Below are 21,037 nucleotides of genomic sequence, written 5' to 3' on the forward strand. Positions count from 1 at the left end.
ATGAAGAGATGTGATGAGGTTATTTATCAGATTCTTCAGCATTCAGTCTCTCCATCAGTACCAAAATAGCTGCACATACAGTAATCAGAAGGACTAGCATACACGTCCTACCAGTTACCTAGAGCAGAGATGAAGATCTAAACATGTACACACACGCTCCTTTACCTGTAGTGCATCTTGCACCATTTATCTTGTTAAAAATGCCGTTTACCTGGTGACCTGCTGTTTTTGCATATGTGTGGTCTCCTTGGAAAACCCTTTACATGGTGCTTCCCTGAACTGAAATTTGTTTCTTATTTGCACATATTTTAATCACAAAGTTTAAGCCTTTTAAAATCTGCTTACCCCAAAAGTGAAAAAGAACATTTCAATTCCACTAAAACACACCAACTGAAAGCAGATGTCAAGTCAAGTTTATTTCTATAGCGCTTTTAACAATAAACATTATCGCAAAGCAGCTTTACAGATTTTGAATGACTTAAAACATGAGCCAATTTTATCCCTAATCTATCCCCAATGAGCAAGCCTGTGGCGATGGTGGCAAGGAAAAACTCCCTCAGACGACATGAGGAAGAAACCTCAAGAGGAACCAGACTCAAAAGGGAACCCATCTTCATTTGGGCAACAACAGACAACATGACTATAACATTAACAGTTTTAACATGAAGTCAGTTTCGATGATGTTGTAAACTCTTCATTGATGGAAACTTGAGTGCAAAACTGTTCATGACAACTGCAGTCCTAAAGTTAGCAAGTCAACTGTAGTCCTCAGCCATAAAAGCATTACTGTAAGAGTCCAGAGCGTCCTCCAAGTGTGACTTTCAGCTGTCCATATGGGGCCGTCCTCCACAGGAGCGATGCGATGAGACTCCAACCAGACACAGGGGATCAGGATGGATCAGGCAGGTCCGAGGAGCAGAAGAGGTCAGCATCTCGATCCCAGGACCGACATGTAACTCAGAGGGACAGATGGGAGGGGGGGGATGTATAATGTGTGTGTGTGTGTGTGTGTATGTATGTACACGCCATCCCTGAGTGCGTGACGTCACAGCGGGAACCGGTGCTATAGACCAAAGCCAGACTCGGCAGGCGAGAGTGGTTGCAATGGCCTCTTCGTTCGGATTTATTGGAGATTCTTCGGATTCCTTAGATAGTAATACATCTGACTGTGATGGTCCTGAAATTGGAGTGTGTCTACATGCTACTACTATACACGTAGAACCGTATCAGTTCGAACCATCGGAAAGTGAATCCGATAGTAACACGTCGGCCACGGAGGCCTCCACCTTACGAAATAAAGCCAGAGAACAAAGCCGTCCAGAGAATTGGATGGAATTGCACTGACAGTCTCATGTGACTCATTAAAACAGGATAGGTGTTATAACTTATGCAACATACATGTACATGCATGCATTTTCACTGATGAAACGTAAAAGGCTAATTAAATAATCAGATGAACTGAGACAATCACATTCTGAAGCAAATTAAATAATCTTATACCGGCAACTTAAATGCACAATAGAAGTTACATGTATTAATCTAAATGCAGGTAAACAACGAGTGGTGGCGTTTTTGTTGTGATGTAACCAAATGAGAGTCGCATCTTACCCGTCTGTGTTCTCACTTCTTGAAAGCCGAGCTTGTGGCCGATTGTTTTGAAACAATCTGACTTTCAGTTCTACGTTCATTCGCTTCTTCCACATATGGGCGAGATATTGCTGCTGAGGCAAGCATATCCAGTGGAGAAATCTGACGACTGGTCCACTCTTTCTCCATATTGAGTACTCCGCCATTACTGCTTGGCTCACACTCCGGGAGAACTGGTGCAACCGAACTTACTTTCCTTCTCCGGTAGTTTGCTTTTCCTTTAATTGTTGGCACTGCACCCTCTTTCAATACGGGCTTATTGCCAACGCTTCTCAACAGATCAGAGGTTTCGTACGAGTCTTCAGTAAACTGTGCAGAGCAGAGGAGAGACCACTTTGTAGCCGCCCAATCCGTGAATTTCTTGCAAAATGCATCCAAATCTTTGCAGTTTGAACATTCTGGGGCCATGAATGCAACATAAATCCACCTTCTGTCGTGTTGCTGCACTGGCCAGCAGCACATCTACGCGGCATGGCGATAAACTAGCTCACAGAGCAAAGAGAGTTTCTTCTCTTTCTTCTCTTCTTCAATGGAGGATCGGAGTTGCAGTCAGCTCTGTGTTTTAGTATAGCGGAAATGGTGATGAGACCGATAGACTTCCTGCTGTGACGTTACGGACGTCGAGGTCATTCACTCAGACCGCTACCTATATGAATCATTTTAATCGTAAAAATTACTGTATTAGATTTATTGTTAACGCTTAAAACTATTCCTGCTCCATTCTTGAGGTCTCAAGGCATTTATAAACAAAAAGTGATATCATGGTTCTGCATATCTCCTTTAAGCTACTAGGTTTACACCCATTTTATGAGGGGACATAACCAACAGCTTGATAAAGCATGACATTCACTGCATGAAGAAACCACACTTAAAACAACTTTTAGGCAGACCTGATCTGACCAGACCTCACTCAGGGTGTCCTTTTCAAAAAAGCTAGGCATATTTACAAAGTTTGACAAATATATTTGTTCTCTTAAAACTAGACGGCCTTTCGATTTCATAAAATCGGGGAAATTTAGTTCCCTCTGAAATTTGGTCATCGTGATTATATGTTTATTTCTGTAATATCTCACAAAATATCAGGCCATTCTGTGGCTGGGAAGTTATTTAATTTGAGGGGATTCCCGAGCAAATAACTTGCATGAAATCGCTTGCTTCACGCAGTCAAGCAGACAGAGGAAGTCCGTGTGCGCACGCTCACCTTTGACCGTACACTGACAGTTCCATTATTCTGTCGCTAAACGAACAGTTGATCACACCGAGGTGCTCGCTGACCGCCGATATTTATTAGTTTGGTCCTGCATTTCCTTTCCTTCGCAACATAACATCTTTTCTTCTTGCTTTCTGTTACTGTAGTTAGTCTTTCACAATTCATTCACAGACTCGCGTCCTCCATTTTTCTCTCCTGTTTTAAATTTGTATCCCACAATGCCTTGTACAAATGGGGAAAGCCCACCACGTGACGCATGACGTAGTATCTTGTATTGTGTCACGGTGAAGCAAGAAAAAATAGCGAAGAATTTAGGGCCACGTGGCTCTAAATTCATTAATTGTTCTATTAAAATAAATAAATAAAATTGGAAGTCTGTGATTCGAATTCAGTAGCTTTCGGTCCACTAAACAAAAATAACTAGGTGTCGGGAAAATTCTTTTTATGAACTAAATTAGAAAAATCAGAAAGGCAGTCTAGCTTTAAATTAGAGGTATCAAAATATTTTGCAGTCTCATAAATGTGCAGCTACAGTACTGTGCAAAAGTCTTGGGCACATGTAAAGAAATGCTATAGACCAAAAATGGCTTAAAAATAATTAAATGTTTCGATATATAAAAAAAAAAAGTACTATAAACAGCAGTAAGCCATAATAAATGAAATAAAGTCGATATTTGGTGTGAGATGACACTTTGGTTTAAAAAATAAAAATAAAAAAAAAAGCAGTCTCAGGTGCCATTAGTGCAGTTTTATAAGGAAATGAGCTGTCGGTTTTACTGAGCATCTTTCAGAACCAGCCACAGTTCTTCTGGACACTTTGACTGTCACACTCGCTTCTTAATTTTGCAGCAAAACCCAGTAGCCTTCATTATGTTTTCTTTTTTTTTTATCTGAAAAGTGGTCTCTTATGTAATATGCTGCTCAGATACAAACTTTTTTTTTTTCTGTAACATTTAATTTTGTGCTAGAAAACGAACGTTTGGAACTCTAAAATGTTTTTGGACTGACTTGATAATGTAGACGTCATAAAATAGAAATCTATAACAAAGTTTTTGTGTGTGTATATATAATATCATATAAAAATAATAATATAAAAAGTCAAGTCAACTTTGTCAAATATGCTATACATGCTCGACATATAGCACAGATGAAATTTCAGTCCTCTCTGACCCACGGTGCAAACAGGCAATGCAATAAATAAAAATAGAATAACTGAAATAAACAATATAAACAGTATACACGCTGTTTTAAAACACAAAAAACACGAAAACACCGTTCTGTCGGAACAGAGAGGAGCCGCTGCGTGTGTACGCGCCGCCATCTTATAGCATATCTAAAAATAGGGCGCCTAAGACTTTTGGATAGTACTGTACATCAGATGGGTTTTCCACGCCACCCCACATTGTGATTCACCCACGTGATTTATTTATTGTATATTTAGATTATACCCATGCTTTCAGGAAAGTATTTGACATATTGTGTTTTCACATAGACACTAAATCATTTAAGGCTCCTCCGGTCACTGGCTCTGTCTGTGTCTGTCATGACCAGATCATTTCACTTAAGGCAACTAGAGATGGTTGTGGAATGTCTGACCTCACTGCCTTCTGACGTGAACAAGTGAAAAATGCATGAGAGAAAGAGAGAGAGGCTAAGGCCCTGTCCACACGGCAACGGATTCAGGTGAATCTGATAAAATTGTTTATCGTTTCGGCCTGGCGTCCACACGGCACCAGCGTTTTGGGTGCCCCAAAACGAGAACGGGTTCCAGAGTGGAAAAATCTGGCAACGGCGCCATTGCAAAGTCGTCTGGATGAGTAGAACGGATTTGTTTACGATGACGTCACAACCACATGACTAGAACAAGCAGCACTCTCGCTGTTTTGTATGAACCACTGCATTGCATTCACTTTTGTATACAGCTTTTCTTTTAAATAAACAAGTAACTGAACCATTTCTTGAATTTCTTTTTTTTTATTGGATAAGACTGCTTTTCAAAATGTTCACACACAATATAAAAAGTTATATAAATTATATAAAAATGCTTTTCAAAATGTTCACACACAATAAGAAAAGTTATATAAAACTGTGCACACTAATAAAACTAATTTGTACACACAGAAGGCACGATTTCCTCACGTAGTCGCAGCCATCTTCTTCTTGTTGTGTGCTTGTTCCTGTGAGTGCTTCTCGCCGGGTAGAGGAAGGGGTTTATGCGCATGCGTCCTACTTCTTCTATTGTTCTGGTGTCTCTGATGGGACCGTCGTACAGCGCACGTAGAGGTGTGGCATGTGTATTGCATCGTTTTCAGCGAGCGTTGCGTTGCCATATGTACCTGATATTTTACTGATCCGTTGCCCATGTGGACGCGATTTTTTTTTTAAAATAACATCTCGTTGCCATTGTCGTGTGGATATAGCCTAAGTGTTAGCATAAGCTGTGCCTCTGTCCCTCTCACATCCTTGCTTTGTCTGTGAAGCCCTCAGCCTCATTTGTATGGTGGAGGAATGCTTTGATGGGCATGAAAGAGCTGCTGACAGAGAATTTAACTCGTTGCAGTACACACTTGAGAGAAAGCGTTTTCTAATGTAAGAGCTTGACTTTGAGACTCTGATTTGAGGAAATAACTTGAAATAGATCACGCAGATAAACGCTAGGATATCAAATAATACTATCCTACAATGAAACATTCCAATCCTGATGGAAGTGCTTTCTTTTAGGATGACAGCCTCAATTCACAGAATTCGAGGGCTCACTGAATGCTATGATGAATTTGAAAATAATGTAAAGTATATGCAGTCATCAGATCTCTGAGAGATTTTGGATCAGTGTATTAGACAGCGTTCTCATTAATACCTCAATCAGCATGTTGCGATGACACTGTTGTTTTTTTTCCCTTCAATCTGTCACCCATCTAATTAGTCTAAATTAATTAGTCCAAATTTTGTGTGTGTGGTGTGTGTCTGATGTTTAATGAGTGTCTCGTTATATCAGAGCACTAGGACTGCTGTCAGTGAGTTCCCAGACTCCCTAGTAGAAGGGAAGCCCTCATTATTTCGCTCTGCCTTTGAAATAGCACCACACAGCTGCTGCCTCACAGTCGGAGAGGAAATCCTTCACTCAGGCTTTAACATCCTTAGAGAAGAGCTTGTTCATAATAAAAGTAAAAAATAATGGCAGTTTAAATTTCCTGAATTGCTCTCCTTCCGAGTACTGAATTACATTTATAGCAGTAAAATTTATATCCTCTTCCCAGATGTTTCATCTTTTCTTTTGCAGTCATTTATTGTCTAGTGAGATTTATTTAAAGCACTATATAGGAACAGTGATTTCTTGATTGCTGTCATGTTGATGGCTTTTCATAATCCTCAGGGTCTCTGAAATGTGTGATATGTGGCCTGGTGACTAGGGACTTACTTTTTGCTTAATATCTGGTTAATCATTAAGAGAGAGGGGCAAAAAAAAAGAGCACATTTAATCAAGTATCGTTAATCAAACTGCCTGCTGGTAAGAGCATGTATTTATGTTCGACAGATGTAATCTCGAGAAAATAATTAACTAAAATATTAAATGATCATCTTTTGAGGTCGAAGATGACCATGACTTCAATTTGGTTGGTGGTGGTTGTGCGTCCGGAGGTGACTGATGAGGCCAATCTGGGCTTTGAAGGTACTCCCACATGTTGGGCACACGTGGGTAGGTGCTGTAGTGGGAGTGCCAATAGTTCGAGCCTCCTGTGCAGCTCGTTTCATCTCTGCTGTACGTGCGCCACTGGTGAGCTTTGCTCGCCATGCTGGACGATCCTGAGCAAGCGACTCCCAGGACTTGAGATTGATTTCTAGGGTTTTGAGGGACACTTTGAGATTGTCCTTGAAGTGTTTTTCTTCTGCCCACCAGATGAGCGCTTGCCTTGGCACAGCTCTCCATACAACAACTGTTTGGGCAGTCGACTGTCTGGCATTCTGACAGCATGGCCAGTCCATCTGGCTTGGGCTTTCTGCAGAAGAGTGTTAATGCTGGGAAGTCCAGCCCATTTTAGGACCTCCATGTCTGGGATTTTGTCCTGCCACTTGATATGAAAGAATTTGCGGTGGCAGGTTAAGTGGGCGTGATTGAACTGCTTAGCGTGTCTGTTGTAGACTGTCCAGGTCTCACAGGCGTGGTAAATATCACAACATGGTAGACCTTCAGCTTAGCATAACATAAAAGCATAACAAAAGCTTTAATGAATACACCTTCAGTAGCTCAGTTAGTAGAACGGAGGACCTGTAAAGGCTAAAAATAACCATCTTTAGGTCACCGGTTCAAATCCAGCTACAAGGATAGTCTGTTTTAGGGCAGTGGTGGGGCAATGATTAAGGCTCTGGGTTTCAAGCCCCAGCACAACTTAGGCTACGTTTACACTAGACCGTATCTGTCTCGTTTTCTTCGCGGATGCACTGTCCGTTTACATTAACCCCCCTGAAAAAGCGGGGAAACGGGAATCCGCCAGCGTCCACGTATTCAATCTAGATCGTATCAGCTCCGGTACTGTGTAAACATTGAGAATACGCGAATACGCTGTGCTGAGCTCTAGCTGGCGTCTCATTGGACAACGTCACTGTGACATCCACCTTCCTGATTCGCTGGCGTTGGTCATGTGACGCGACTGCTGAAAAACGGCGCAGACTTCCGCCTTGTATCACCTTTCATTAAAGAGTATAAAAGTATGAAAATACTGCAAATACTGATGCAAATACTGCCCATTGTGTAGTTATGATTGTCTTTAGGCTTGCCATCCTTCCACTTGCAAGTAATAAGTGATATGCGCTGGGATCTCACACACAGCGGCTCAGTCCCGAATCGTGGCTTGTTCACTTCACTCGCGCGCTCTGTGAGCTGCGCAGGGCCGGAGTGCGCACCCTCCAGAGGGCACTCGCTGTTCAGGGCGGAGTGATTTGGAGCGCAGGATGCCTGCGGAGCCGAGCGTATCCGCGTATTGGTGTTGCTGTGTGCACGGCTAACGGTTTTAGTGTAAACGCGAATCGTTTTAAGAACGTTAATCTGATGATCCGCTGATTCGACGTAATGTAAACGTAGCCTTAGCTGCCACTATTGTGCCCTTGAACAAGGCCTTAACCCTGTCTGCTCCAGGAGCACCGTATCATCAGCTCTGTCCCCAGCTTCCTAAAAACCTGGGATATGCAAAGAAAAGCGTTTCACTGTGCTGTAATGTATATGTGACAAATGAAGGCTTCTTCATCTGAATGTCCTCTTTACTGATTGTCTACTCAGTATTTCTGTCTGTAGACCTGTAGCAGTGTGCACTCTGTTGAAACTGAAAGGCTGTGAAAATGTTAACTGCTGCAGAATGTAGAAAATAAAATGTCATTGGATTAATTAACATTATGTGATCACAGGCAAGCATGTTTCTAAAAATCTGTCAGTATGGATGTTTGCACAGTATGTTTATGAAACGAGTGAATGGAGCTTAAACGGATGTTCCACACGAGCAGCGTTTTGTGGGGGGAAAAAGAGCAGCAGAGATGTTGTGACGTGCTGCGCATGCACACTTCTGGTGTATTATTTTTTTGTACTCACTTAGTGTGGCTGTAGGTCATAATGAATACCTGAATAGCCATTTCACCATTTGAATACTGGCATCTCAAACAGTTCACTGGATATCTGAATATCCATCCACAGCCCTACTGGTAACTCACTGATCACTGAGGAAGCTGTGCACATCTACACACCCTGCTCAACTGGACCCCTTTTCCAAAAACATCACAGCATCAAAACAATTGGTAAGTGTTTAGTTCAGTGTTGTAGTCGAGTCACTAAACCTTGAGTCTGAGTCCCGTCTCGAGTCCCCAGTGTTCAAGTCCGAGTCAAGTCCAAGTCATTAAAGAAAATTTCGAGTCGGGTCTGAGAACAAGACTCCAGCTGCGTCATTTGATGGTGGCTGTTGCTGCCTTTGTGATCCCATCTCTGCTACTGTGTTGGACTAACATTACTGCTTGATTGCCCCATTTTAGTTAATTGGCTACAGATAAAAAGCTTGTTCATTGCTCAGCAAGCCCCGCCCACGATCAACAGGGCAAATAACATGAGAGGGTTAACACTAGCTAGTTCATCGGTCAGCATGCAAGCCCTGCTATCAACAGAGCAATGAACATAGCGGGTCACTGACTTCTCTGGGTGGAGTCTTGCCAAATGATGAAGTTTGAGGTTGTCCTCGCCATCTCCTTGATGGCTCTTCTACATATGGAACACATAGCAGTGCATTTGTCCCCCCCCCACTGCATGAGAAGTCTGTATAAGCAAAGTGGACAATCCTAGGGGCATTCTTTCCAGGCATTTTAGCGCCATTAACGTTAGTAACCTCCGCCAAGGAGGTTATGTTTTCAGTAGCGTTGGTTTGTTGGTTTGTCTTTTAGCAACATTACGGAAAAAGTTATGAACGGATTGCTCTGAAATTTTTTCCAAAGGTGTGACTGGGCACAAGTAACAATCCATTAAATTTTGGCGGTGATCCGGATCACCTTCTGGATCCCAGAATTTTTTAAAGGATTCTTGGCAGAGGTCTGCGCTCTCCGAGTGCTTTTCTAGTTTGTTCCTGAACATGACGTCTGACCAGGTGAATGTGCATTCTCTTGCACAAAATTAGTATAAAATTTAATGTAGATATAAATATCTTATGCCAGATTATTATGGCATGTTACAAAAAATAAAGAAAAATCTGAGTCCTCATCTCCTCCAGTTTACGAGTCCGAATGCAGTTAATGCACGAGTCTGAGTCCAAGTCATCAGTGCTCAAGTCCAAGTCAAGTCACAAGTCGGACTTGAGTCTGAGTCCTGGACTCAAGTACTACAAGCCTGGTTTGGTTACAGTATACACTTTGTATTATATTACTATAATTTTGTGTTATAGTGCTTTGTAATAACAGGGACGATCACAGCAGATTGCAGATGAGACGGATGGCTGGGGAGATGTAGTATGCAAATTAGAAGGTTACATGCTAGTGTGTTTCATTGTACATTAGGATGCAGCCAAGACAGTGATGGTGCATAACATTAGAACCACAACAGGCAAATGTTCTGGACTGACAGGATGCCAAAGTGTGTGTGTGTGTGTGTGTGTGTGAGAGAGAGAGACAGACAGACAGACACACACACACAGACATACAGGGTGAGTAATAAGCCTCCAGACTGACCCCTCTCAGTATGGTGAAATGCTGTAAGGCAATTCCTAGCATCCGTTATGTGATTAATTTTTTATTCTGCAACCTGCCATGAGCTGGTTGCCTCATGACAGGAGTAGTCACTCATAACTGTTACACAGTTGAATGCTGCCACTCATAACTGACATACATGCCACACAAGTTACTGCTGGGCAGTCCAACACTACCACTCATAACTGAGTGTTAGGCAGTTGAATGCTGCCACTCGTAACTGACTGTTTGGCAGTCAAATGCTGATAATTAGGCAGGAGCGATGTATCATGCGACAATAAATCATGATACAAATTTATGATGATTCAAATTTATGAAATAAAAAAATTAACCAGAATTATCAGGCTGTGTAATCTCTTCATTTTTCCTAGTTGTTTAGACATCGTACAATCGCGGGAATGCACATGACTTCACCCTAGGCAGAAGTAGCAAAGCTCTAATGCTGCAAAAATGCACAAAAAAGGAGATCTAAAATGCGAAAGAGCTGTTGTGCAACTGACTGTACAAATAGATTTAACAAGAAGTCTGAGCTTTCTTTATACAGACTGTTGAAAGCTGAAGAAAAGGGAAGCAAATGGAGGTAGTACAAATGTTTTTATAAAAGTTTATTAAGTTAGGGACTATTTGTTATTAACTTTTTTCATTTTTAATAAAATATTTTAGTTAATAGGCTATTATATTTTAAAAATATGGGAAAATTATTATTGGTTAAGAAAATGAAACAAAAGGGTTTTTTTTTCTTTTTATTTAACAAAAGAATTTTAAGTTGATGAATTGGAAAATAAATGTTGCTCTTTTTTTGGTAATAAATTCATTTAATTTTTTCAAATATATTGTGGGAAAATCGAATTGTGAACCCAATATTGTGATTTAAATTGAATTGTGAAATGGGTGAATCATTACTGTTAGGGCTACTTATTTTAGGCCACTCGTAACTAAATGTTAGGCAGTTGTACACTGCCACTTATAGCTGACTGTTAAGGCCAATTTATACTGACAACGCAGTCCTCGCAGATGGCGTCTGCATAGCCCCACCTTCGCAGACGCTCTGCGCGCACCTCCCAAAAATTGTGACCACCGCAGAAGCCTCGCAGACAGCGTCGCAGACGAGGGCTCTGATTGGTCCACTCTACATCCGCTACTTCCGCTTCCCTACTTTCCCGGTTTGATTTGTTTTCACGACCGCCATTTTTAAAAACACGAGCGAAGATGGAGCAGCACGAAGAGCGGTTGATCGAGGAAGTGAGGAAGTACGTACATCTATACGACTCCAGTTCTAGTCATTATAAGTAACCGGAGGATAAACACTCCACTAACCACACCCACCAACTACTCCTAGCGATTTCGCGACTTCGCGCCCCCTTGCGTTGTGGCGGTGAATAACATCGCGCACGCCTATTACTCCCCACTCAATGATAAATTACAACTGTCTGTGAAAAGCTATCTGCGAAAGCCTTGTCGCAAGAGCATGCAGAGGCCTTTTTAGGCAGTTGAACTCTTCCCCTCATAACTGACTGGTCGGCAGCCAAAGGCTGCTAAATTAAAAATAAGTTTAGTATAGGTAAGTAGTTAACAATATCAAGCATACAGTACACTTAATGGCAGCACATATTTTTCTGTGGCTTAATATCAGTATTGGGTATATTGTGCACTACTTAGGTTCTAATATATATATATATATATATATATATATATATATATATATATATATATAGTGTGTGTGTGTATGTTCCAAAAAAGTTGTGACAAAGTACAAATTGTAAATAAAAACAGAATGCAATGATGTGGAAGTTTAAAAATTCCATATTTTATTCAGAATAGAACATAGATGACATATCAAATGTTTAAATTGAGAAAATGTATCATTTAAAGAGAAAAATTAGGTGATTTTTAAATTTCATGACAACAACGCATCTCAAAAAAGTTGGGACAAGGCCATGTTTACCACTGTGAGACATCCCCTTTTCTCTTTACAACAGTCTGTAAACGTCTGGAGACTGAGGAGACAAGTTGCTCAAGTTTAGGGATAGGAATGTTAACCCATTCTTGTCTAATGTAGGATTCTAGTTGCTCAACTATCTTAGGTCTTTTTTGTCGTATCTTCCATTTTATGATGCGCCAAATGTTTTCTATGGGTGAAAGATCTGGACTGCAGGTTGGCCAGTTCAGTACCCGGACCCTTCTTCTACACAGCCATGATGCTGTAATTGATGCAGTATATAGTTTGGCATTGTCATGTTGGAAAATGCAAGGTCTTCCCTGAAAGAGATGTTGTCTGGATGGGAGCATATGTTGCTCTAGAACCTGGATATACCTTTCAGCATTGATGGTGTCTTTCCAGATGTGTAAGCTGCCCATGCCACACGCACTAATGCAACCCCATACCATCAGAGATGCAGGCTTCTGAACTGAGCGCTGATGACAACTTGGGTCGTCCTTCTCCTCTTTAGTCCGAATGATACGGCGTCCCTGATTTCCATAAAGAACTTCAAATTTTGATTCGTCTGACCACAGAACAGTTTTCAACTTTGCCACAGTCCATTTTAAATGAGCCTTGGCCCAGAGAAAACGTCTGTGCTTCCGGATCATGTTTAGATACGGCTTCTTCTTTGAACTATAGAGTTTTAGCTGGCAACGGCGGATGGCACGGTGAATTGTGTTCACAGATAATGTTCTCTGGAAATATTCCTGAGCCCATTTTGTGATTTCCAATACAGAAGCATGCCTGTATGTGATGCAGTGCTGTCTAAGGGCCCGAAGATCACAGGCACCCAGTATGGTTTTCCAGCCTTGACCCTTACGCACAGAGATTCTTCCAGATTCTCTGAATCTTTTGATGATATTATGCACTGTAGATGATGATATGTTTAAACTCTTTGCAATTTTACACTGTCGAACTCCTTTCTGATATTGCGCCACTATTTGTCGGTGCAGAATTAGGGGGATTGGTGATCCTTTTCCCATCTTTACTTCTGAGAGCTGCTGCCACTCCAAGATGCTCTTTTTATATCCAGTCATGTTAATGACCTATTGCCAATTGACCTAATGAGTTGCAATTTGGTCCTCCAGCTGTTCCTTTTTTGTACCTTTAACTTTTCCAGCCTCTTATTGCCCCGTCCCAACTTTTTTGAGATGTGTTGCTGTCATGAAATTTCAAATGAGCCAATATTTGGCATGAAATTTCAAAATGTCTCACTTTCGACATTTGATATGTTGTCTATGTTCTATTGTGAATACAATATCAGTTTTTGAGATTTGTAAATTATTGCATTCTGTTTTTATTTACAATTTGTACTTTGTCCCAACTTTTTTGGAATCGGGGTTGTATAACCATCAATGTTGAATTTCGCTATCTCAACATCTAGTTATCCAAGTACGATAAACATAATGACAAGACAAAGGCAGGTGCAAAGTGGGTCCTTAACCCTCTCCTGCTCATTTTAATTTAAAGGTCCCATGGCATGAAATTTTCACTTTCTGAGGTTTTTTAACGTTAAAATGAGTTCCTCTGACCTTCTTAAGTCACCCCAACTTTTTTGGAATCGGGGTTGTGTGTGTGTGTGTGTGTGTGTGTGTGTATATATATATATATATATATATATATATATATATATATATATATATACACTGTATGTGTGTGTATGTCTGTATGTATGTGTATATATACGTGTGTGTGTATGTATGTGTGTATATATATATGTGAATTATTCTCTCTTATCATAGATGAATGTATCCATAGGGTTTTGTTTATTGTTGCAGAATTGTGATGCATTTAACTGAAATACATTTTTATTTCTCCTATTTATCAAATAAAGCAAGCACACACAGCCTATGCATATGCATAATGTGGGTCATCTCATGGAGTTGTATTGCTATTGTTTCAGGGTAAATTCATTTGCACTTGATGTTCCAGTAGGTGTTGTAGGTGTATACATTCTGGACATGTATTTATAGACTCTATTTTCTCTTGAGGAGTCTCCTAGGAGCATTTGTCCTTCCTCTGTACACCTACAATGGTGTGTGTGTGTGTGTGCGTGCGTGCGTGTGCATGCGTTTGTGTATATGCTTGTGCAGCTGCCAGTAACGAATCCCAGATGATCTGGATGTTCTTTGTTGCTGAATTAGGATGATAAACATGAATGTTTTCAAGTATGTGATATTATGTTTGAATCTCAGATCTCGGTCAGAAGCATTTCCTCATTTCAAGTCAATTTGAAAACCAAAACATGCATCCTTCTGTCAGGTTGCTGTTATTTAGCTCTGGCTGACTCTGTATTGAAACACTTTGGTCTGCTGGCTTGGAGGATGCTGATCTCAGAAATGTGATCTGATTGGTTTTGGTTGCTGATACTCATGCTAATATTTCGTAATTTAGATGTAGTATGTGTTGGAGATGGGATTAGGGAAGCCATGGCCTAATGGTTAGAGAAGCAGCTTTGGGACCAAAAGGGTACCTGTTTGATTCCCTGGACCAGCAGGAATGGCTGAAGTGCCCTTGAGCAAGGCACCTAACCCCCAACTGCTCCCCAGGCTGCTCTGGGTATGTTGTATGTCGCTCTGGATAAGAGCATCTGCTAAATGCCTGTAATGTTGCTTAATAGCAGGCCATATCACATTACAGTAAACAATTTATAAAGCTTTCCATGCTGTGCTCTTGTTCCAGATTAATTTAGTAATGCACAGAGGCAAACATGTCTTCTTATCAAGATTTTGGACTACTGTTTCAGTATATAGAATTTTGGGAAGGAGTCTCCAGTGTCAGTGCTATATAACCGTTAGAGGTAAAGCTATAACTTTGTTTTCAAACACTGGTGAGTGAATAACTGTTTATAAGCTGGATAAGCTGGCCATAAGAGGGAAAAAATCACTTCAGGGCATGCTGTTATTGTTATAGGGCGTTTACATTGGTGAATATAGTCCTCTCTGAAATGAATGTAATGGCAAGGCAAGTACTTTTGTTTTTGCTATATACTGAAGATTTGGGTTTGAGATCAAGAGATAAATATGAGACAGTAGATCTGAATTTCAGCTTTCATTTACTGATACTTACAGTGGTGCTTGAAAGTTTGTGAACCCTTTAGAATTTTCTATATTTCTACATAAATATGACCTAAAACATCATCAGATTTTCACACAAGTCCTAAAAGTAGATAAAGAGAACCCAGTTAAACAAATGAGACAAAAATATTATACTTGGTCATTTATTTATTGAGGAAAATGATCCAATGTTACATATCTGTGAGTGGCAAAAGTATGTGAACCTCTAGGATTAGCAGTTAATTTGAAGGTGAAGTTAGAGTCAGGTGTTTTCAATCAGTGGGATGTCAATCAGGTGTGACTGGGCACCCGGTTTTATTGAAAGAACACGGATCTATCAAAGTCTGATCTTCACAACACATGTTTCTGGAAGTGTATCATGGCACAAACAAAGAAGATTTCTGAGGACCTCAGAAAAAGCGTTGTTGATGCTCATCAGGCTGGAAAAGGTTACAAAACCATCTCTAAAGAGTTTGGACTCCACCAATCCACAGTCAGACAGATTGTGTACAAATGAAGAAAATTCAAGACCATTCCTGCCCTCCTCAGGAGTGGTCGACCAACAAAGATCACTCCAAGAGCAAGGCATGTAACAGTCAGTGAGGTCACAAAGGACCCCAGGGTAACTTCTAAGCAACTGAAGGCCTCTCTCACATTGGCTAACTGGTTAATCTTCATGAGTCCACCATCAGGAGAACACTAAACAACAATGGTGTGCATGGCAGGGTTGCAAGGAGAAAGCCACTGCTCTCCAAAAAGAGCATTGCTGCTCATCTGCAGTTTGCTAAAGATCATGTGGACAAGCCAGAAGGCTATTGGAAAAATGTTTTGTGGATGGATAAGACCAAAATAGAACTTTTTGGTTTAAATGAGAAGTGTTATGTTTGGAGAAAGGAAAACACTGCATTCCAGCACAAGAACCTTATCTCATCTGTGAAACATGGTGGTGGTAGTATCATGGTTTGGGCCTGTTTTGCTGCATCTGGGCCAGGACGGCTTGCCATCATTGATGGAACAATGAATTCTGAATTATACCAGCGAATTCTAAAGGAAAATGTCAGGACATCTGTCCATGAACTGAATCTCAAGAGAAGGTGGGTCATGCAGCAAGACAACGACCCTAAGCACACAAGTCGTTCTACCAAAACGAATTCTCCAAGCTAGTGTGCAGGACTGATCAACAGTTACCGGAAACGTTTAGTTGCAGTTATTGCTGCACATGGGGGTCACACCAGATACTGAAAGCAAAGGTTCACATACTTTTGCCACTCACAGATGTATAATATTGAATCATTTTCCTCAATAAATAAATGACCAAGTATAATATTTTTGTCTCATTTGTTTAACTGGGTTCTCTTTATCTACTTTTAGGACTTGTGTGAAAATCCGATGATGTTTTGGGTCATATTTATGCAGAAATATAGAAAATTCTAAAGCAGGGGTTTTCAAAGTGTGGGAGAGTCAGCCCCCCCTCAGAGAGCAAATAAACAACAGCGCCCCCCTCACAATTTTTGTTGTTGCTATACTTAATGTTCCATTCGTATTTAAAAAAAAAGGTTGTACACATTTTTATTTTTTCTTTTACACATTTTAAACATCTGTGCTTTTTAAAACATCTTTTCTTACACATTTTAAACATCTGTGCTTTTCTTTTTAAAACATCTTGTTTTACACATTTTAAACATCTCATAGCATCGTTAGAAGGCACCTCTTGGCAGACAGCACACTGTGGCAGTGGAGCATCTTCAGATCCAGTCCATGAAAATCCAAACTTTAATCGTAGTCATACTTCCTTCTTTTTTCAGTCCCCCCAGGATTCCGGGGGCCTTTTTTGTGATTGTTGCGGGCTAAAATGTCTGATGTTGCGGGGGGTTTTCCAAAAAATTGCGATGAAGGTTGCGGTGTTTTTTAGGTTTTTGTTGCGATTACATTGCGGGAGGAAGTGAAAGTTGCGAGAAATTGTTGCAATTTTCTCTTTTTGTGATTAAAATTGAGTGATATGTTAAATATTAAGTTATTACTGAAAAACTATTGATTGAAAAAACACACTGAGAAATGGTCCTATAAACAACTTTACCAATATAAAAGATTACCAGGACTACAAAAATGCAGAAACATAGGCTTTACTTCTCCAAATGCACCTGTTGGTTCAAAAGTTAAAGTGCATAGAACCTCACAGCACAACATGAAGTTACCTTAAAATATAAATGCCTCAGCTTTCATGTAAGAAAAAAAAAAACGATTAATACTAGTACTGTGTGCAGGCAGTCTCTCCTGAAGACTAAATTAAACAATAATTATAAACTAATAAAATAAATGGCTCAGGCTTCATAGAAGAAAAAAAAACAATTTGAACAGAATCTCACAGTATGATGTTGAAGCTGCCTAAACAATGGAAAATAAAATACCATTTTGGCAAAAATGTTGGCATCCATTAATTTCTTGTATTAAGTAAAAAAATAATGTAAAGTGCACACAGTCCTTCACTGTAAACATAACACACTTTCAGTAACAGAATTTAAGTCTACATAAACATTGTCTCGCACATGCAGTGTTGCCAGATACTGCTGACGTTTTCCAGTCCAAAATATGTTCAAAATCCGCCAAAATACACTTAAAACCGCCCAATCTGGCAACACTGCGCACATGCTGCTTCTCTTGAACGTATACACGGAAGTAAGGCGGAAGGTAGTTTGTCGACATCACCTCAAGACGACGCCAACGATTGGTCAAATTTGCGGGAAGGTTGCGGTGATTGGATATAATTGCAAAACCGCCCTGAATTCGCGGGAATTGGTTGAATCGCAACATCGCGAAATCCTGGAGGGTCTGGTTTTTTGCTTGGCCCAGACTCTGTCTCCTCACTCACTGTAGCTTTAGGTACTAAAAATCAATCCATTTTGTCTCTGGTAAAGGCTAGCTGAAGTTCGCTAAATGTCCACAATAGTAACTTATGTTTCCTCACGTTGCGCCGCCCCCGAAGAACTCTGGTGCCCCCTAGGGGAGGCGCGCCCCACACTTTGAAAAGCCCTGTTCTAAAGGGTTCACAAACTTTGAAGCACCACTGTACATCTAGATAAACAACATGGTACCTTTTATTTGAACCTGCCCATTTTTTAAGTTATCAAAAACATTTCTAACATGTTACTTGTTGCCCAGTTTTACCCTTTTAGATTCATTGTTTAAACACTTAATAGCTCTCAACGTGTACTTTTGGATTGAGCCCTGGATTTCACCTGTGATGACTGCATTTGTTGCTGAAAAGGATAGACCAATATGAAGATCAGAGAGCTGTCTCTGGGAGAAAAGCAAGCCATTTCAAGCTGAGAAAAGAGGGAAAATTGATAGTCATTGCAGAAGCATTGGGCACAGCCAATACAAAAACTTGGAATGTCCCAAAAAAGAAACAAACCACTGGTATACTACAGTAACAACCAGACAAAAAGCACACCACCTAAAGAAAACAACAGCAGTTGATTATAGAACCATTGTGAGAGCTGTGAAGAAAATCCCAAAAACAAGTCAGTGACTTCACCAACAACCTCCACAGAGCAGGGGTGAAGGTATCTGATAAGCATTGTGATTATCACAAGCCACCATTTGAAGAAGAATTTGAGAGCAGAAATATAGAGGCCATGGCACAAGATGCAAACCGCTCATCAACATCGGAATCAGAAAGCAGTATTGGAATTCACAAATACAGAGATGAGCCTGAAATGTTTTGTAACCAAGATTAACCTCTACCAAAGTGATGGAAAGGCCAAAGTGAGGAGAAATAAAGGATCTGCTTCTGATCCAAGACATACAAACTCATTGGTCAAGCACTGTGGAGGTATAGTGTCATGGTTTTGGGTTGCAGCACTGCAACTGGGAAGGACTCCCTAATCTTTGTTGTTGATATAATACATGATAGTAGCAGCAAAATGAATTCAGAATTCTACAGAAAGAGTTGAGTTTGTCTTCCAGTTTACATAGAAATGCATTCAGTCTAATTGGGAGGAACTTCATCATGCAGCAAGACAATGAGCCAAAGCACACTGCCAACGCAACAAAGGATTTCACTGGGTGTGTGTATGTATGTATGTATGTATGTATGTGTATATATATATATATATATATATATATATATATATATATATATATATATATATACAGACACACAGTGGTACTTGAAAGTTTGTGAACCCTTTAGGATTTTCTATATTTCTGCATAAATGTGGCCTAAAACATCATCAGATTTTCATACAAGTCCTAAAAGTAGATAAAGAGAACCCAGTTAAACAAATGAGACAAAAAATATTATACTTGGTCATTTATTTATTGAGGAAAATAATCCAATATTACATATCTGTGAGTGTCAAAAGTATGTGAACCTCTAGGATCAGCAGTTAATTTGAAGGTGAAATTAGAGTCAGGTGTTTTCAATCAATGGGATGACAATCAGGTGTGAGTGGGCACCCTGTTTTATTTAAAGAACAGGGATCTATCAAAGTCTGATCTTCACAACGCATGTTTGTGGAAGTGTATCATGGCACAAATGAAGGAGATTTCTGAGGACCTCAGAAAAAGCGTTGTTGATGCTCATCACGCTGGAAAAGGTTACAAAACCATCTCTAAAGAGTTTGGACTCCACCAATCCACAGTCAGACAGACTGTGTACAAATGGAGGAAATTCAAGACCATTGTTACCCTCCCCAGGAGTGGTCGACCAACAAAGATCACTCCAAGAGCAAGGCGTGTAATAGTTGGTGAGGTCACAAAGGAGCCCAGGGTAACATCTAAGCAACTGAAGGCCTCTCTCACATTGGCTAATGTTCATGAGTCCACCATCAGGAGAACACTGAACAACAATGGTGTGCATGGCAGGGTTGCAAGGAGAAGGCCACTGCTCTCCAAAAAGAACATTGCTGCTCATCTGCAGTTTGCTAAAGATCACGTGGATAAGCCAGAAGGCTATAGGAAAATGTTTTGTGGATGGATGAGACCAAAATAGAACTTTTTGCTTTAAATGAGAAGCGTTATGTTTGGAGGAAGGAAAACACTGCATTCCAGCATAAGAACCTTATCCCATCTGTGAAACATGGTGGTGGTATAGTATCATGGTTTGGGCCTGTTTTGCTGCATCTGGGCCAGGACGGCTTGCCATCATTGATGGAACAGTGAATTCTGAATTGTACCAGTGAATTCTAAAGGAAAATGCCATGAAGTGAATCTCAAGAGAAGGTGGGTCATGCAGCAAGACAACTACCCTAAGCACACAAGTCGTTCTACCAAAGAGTGGTTAAAGAAGAATAAAGTTAATGTTTTGGAATGGCCAAGTCAAAGTCCTGATCTTAATCCAATTGAAATGTTGTGGAAGGACCTGAAGCGAGCAGTTCATGTGAGGAAACCCACCACCATCCCAGAGTTGAAGCTGTTCTGTACGGAGGAATGGGCTAAAATTCCTCCAAGCCGGTGTGAAGGACTGATCAACAGTTACCAGCAATGTTTAGTTGCAGTTATTGCTGCACAAGGGGCTCACACCAGATACTGAACACAAAGGTTCACATACTTTTGCCACTCACAGATATGTAATATTGGATCATTTCCCTCAATAAATAAATGACCAAGTATAATGTTTTTGTCTCATCTGTTTAACTGGGTTCTCTTTATCTACTTTTAGGACTTGTGTGAAAATCTGATCATGTTTTAGGTCATATTTATGCAGAAATATAAAAAATTCTAAAGGGTTCACAAACTTTCAAGCACCACTGTGTGTGTGTGTGATTTTTATATATATATATATATATATATATATATATATATATATATATATATATATATATATATATATATTTGCATTTTCTATTCCCCATATGTAACTTACAGTAATTCTATTGTTCTATTAGGCACAGGGTTTTTTTTTTTTTTAAACCCCTCTCCAGCTTGTAC

The 21,037-nt window shown here is 40.2% G+C and overlaps 1 protein-coding gene across 6 annotated transcripts in view; it reads left to right on the top strand.

Annotated features, from left to right (window-relative positions):
* The window catches only part of osbpl6 (oxysterol binding protein-like 6), a 115,987-nt gene that overhangs the window by 50,454 nt on the left and 44,496 nt on the right, over positions 1-21,037 (top strand). The window lies entirely within an intron of this gene.

The sequence above is a fragment of the Neoarius graeffei genome, chromosome 9 (genome assembly GCF_027579695.1).
Source record: "Neoarius graeffei isolate fNeoGra1 chromosome 9, fNeoGra1.pri, whole genome shotgun sequence".
NCBI classification, from domain to species: Eukaryota; Metazoa; Chordata; class Actinopteri; order Siluriformes; family Ariidae; genus Neoarius; species Neoarius graeffei.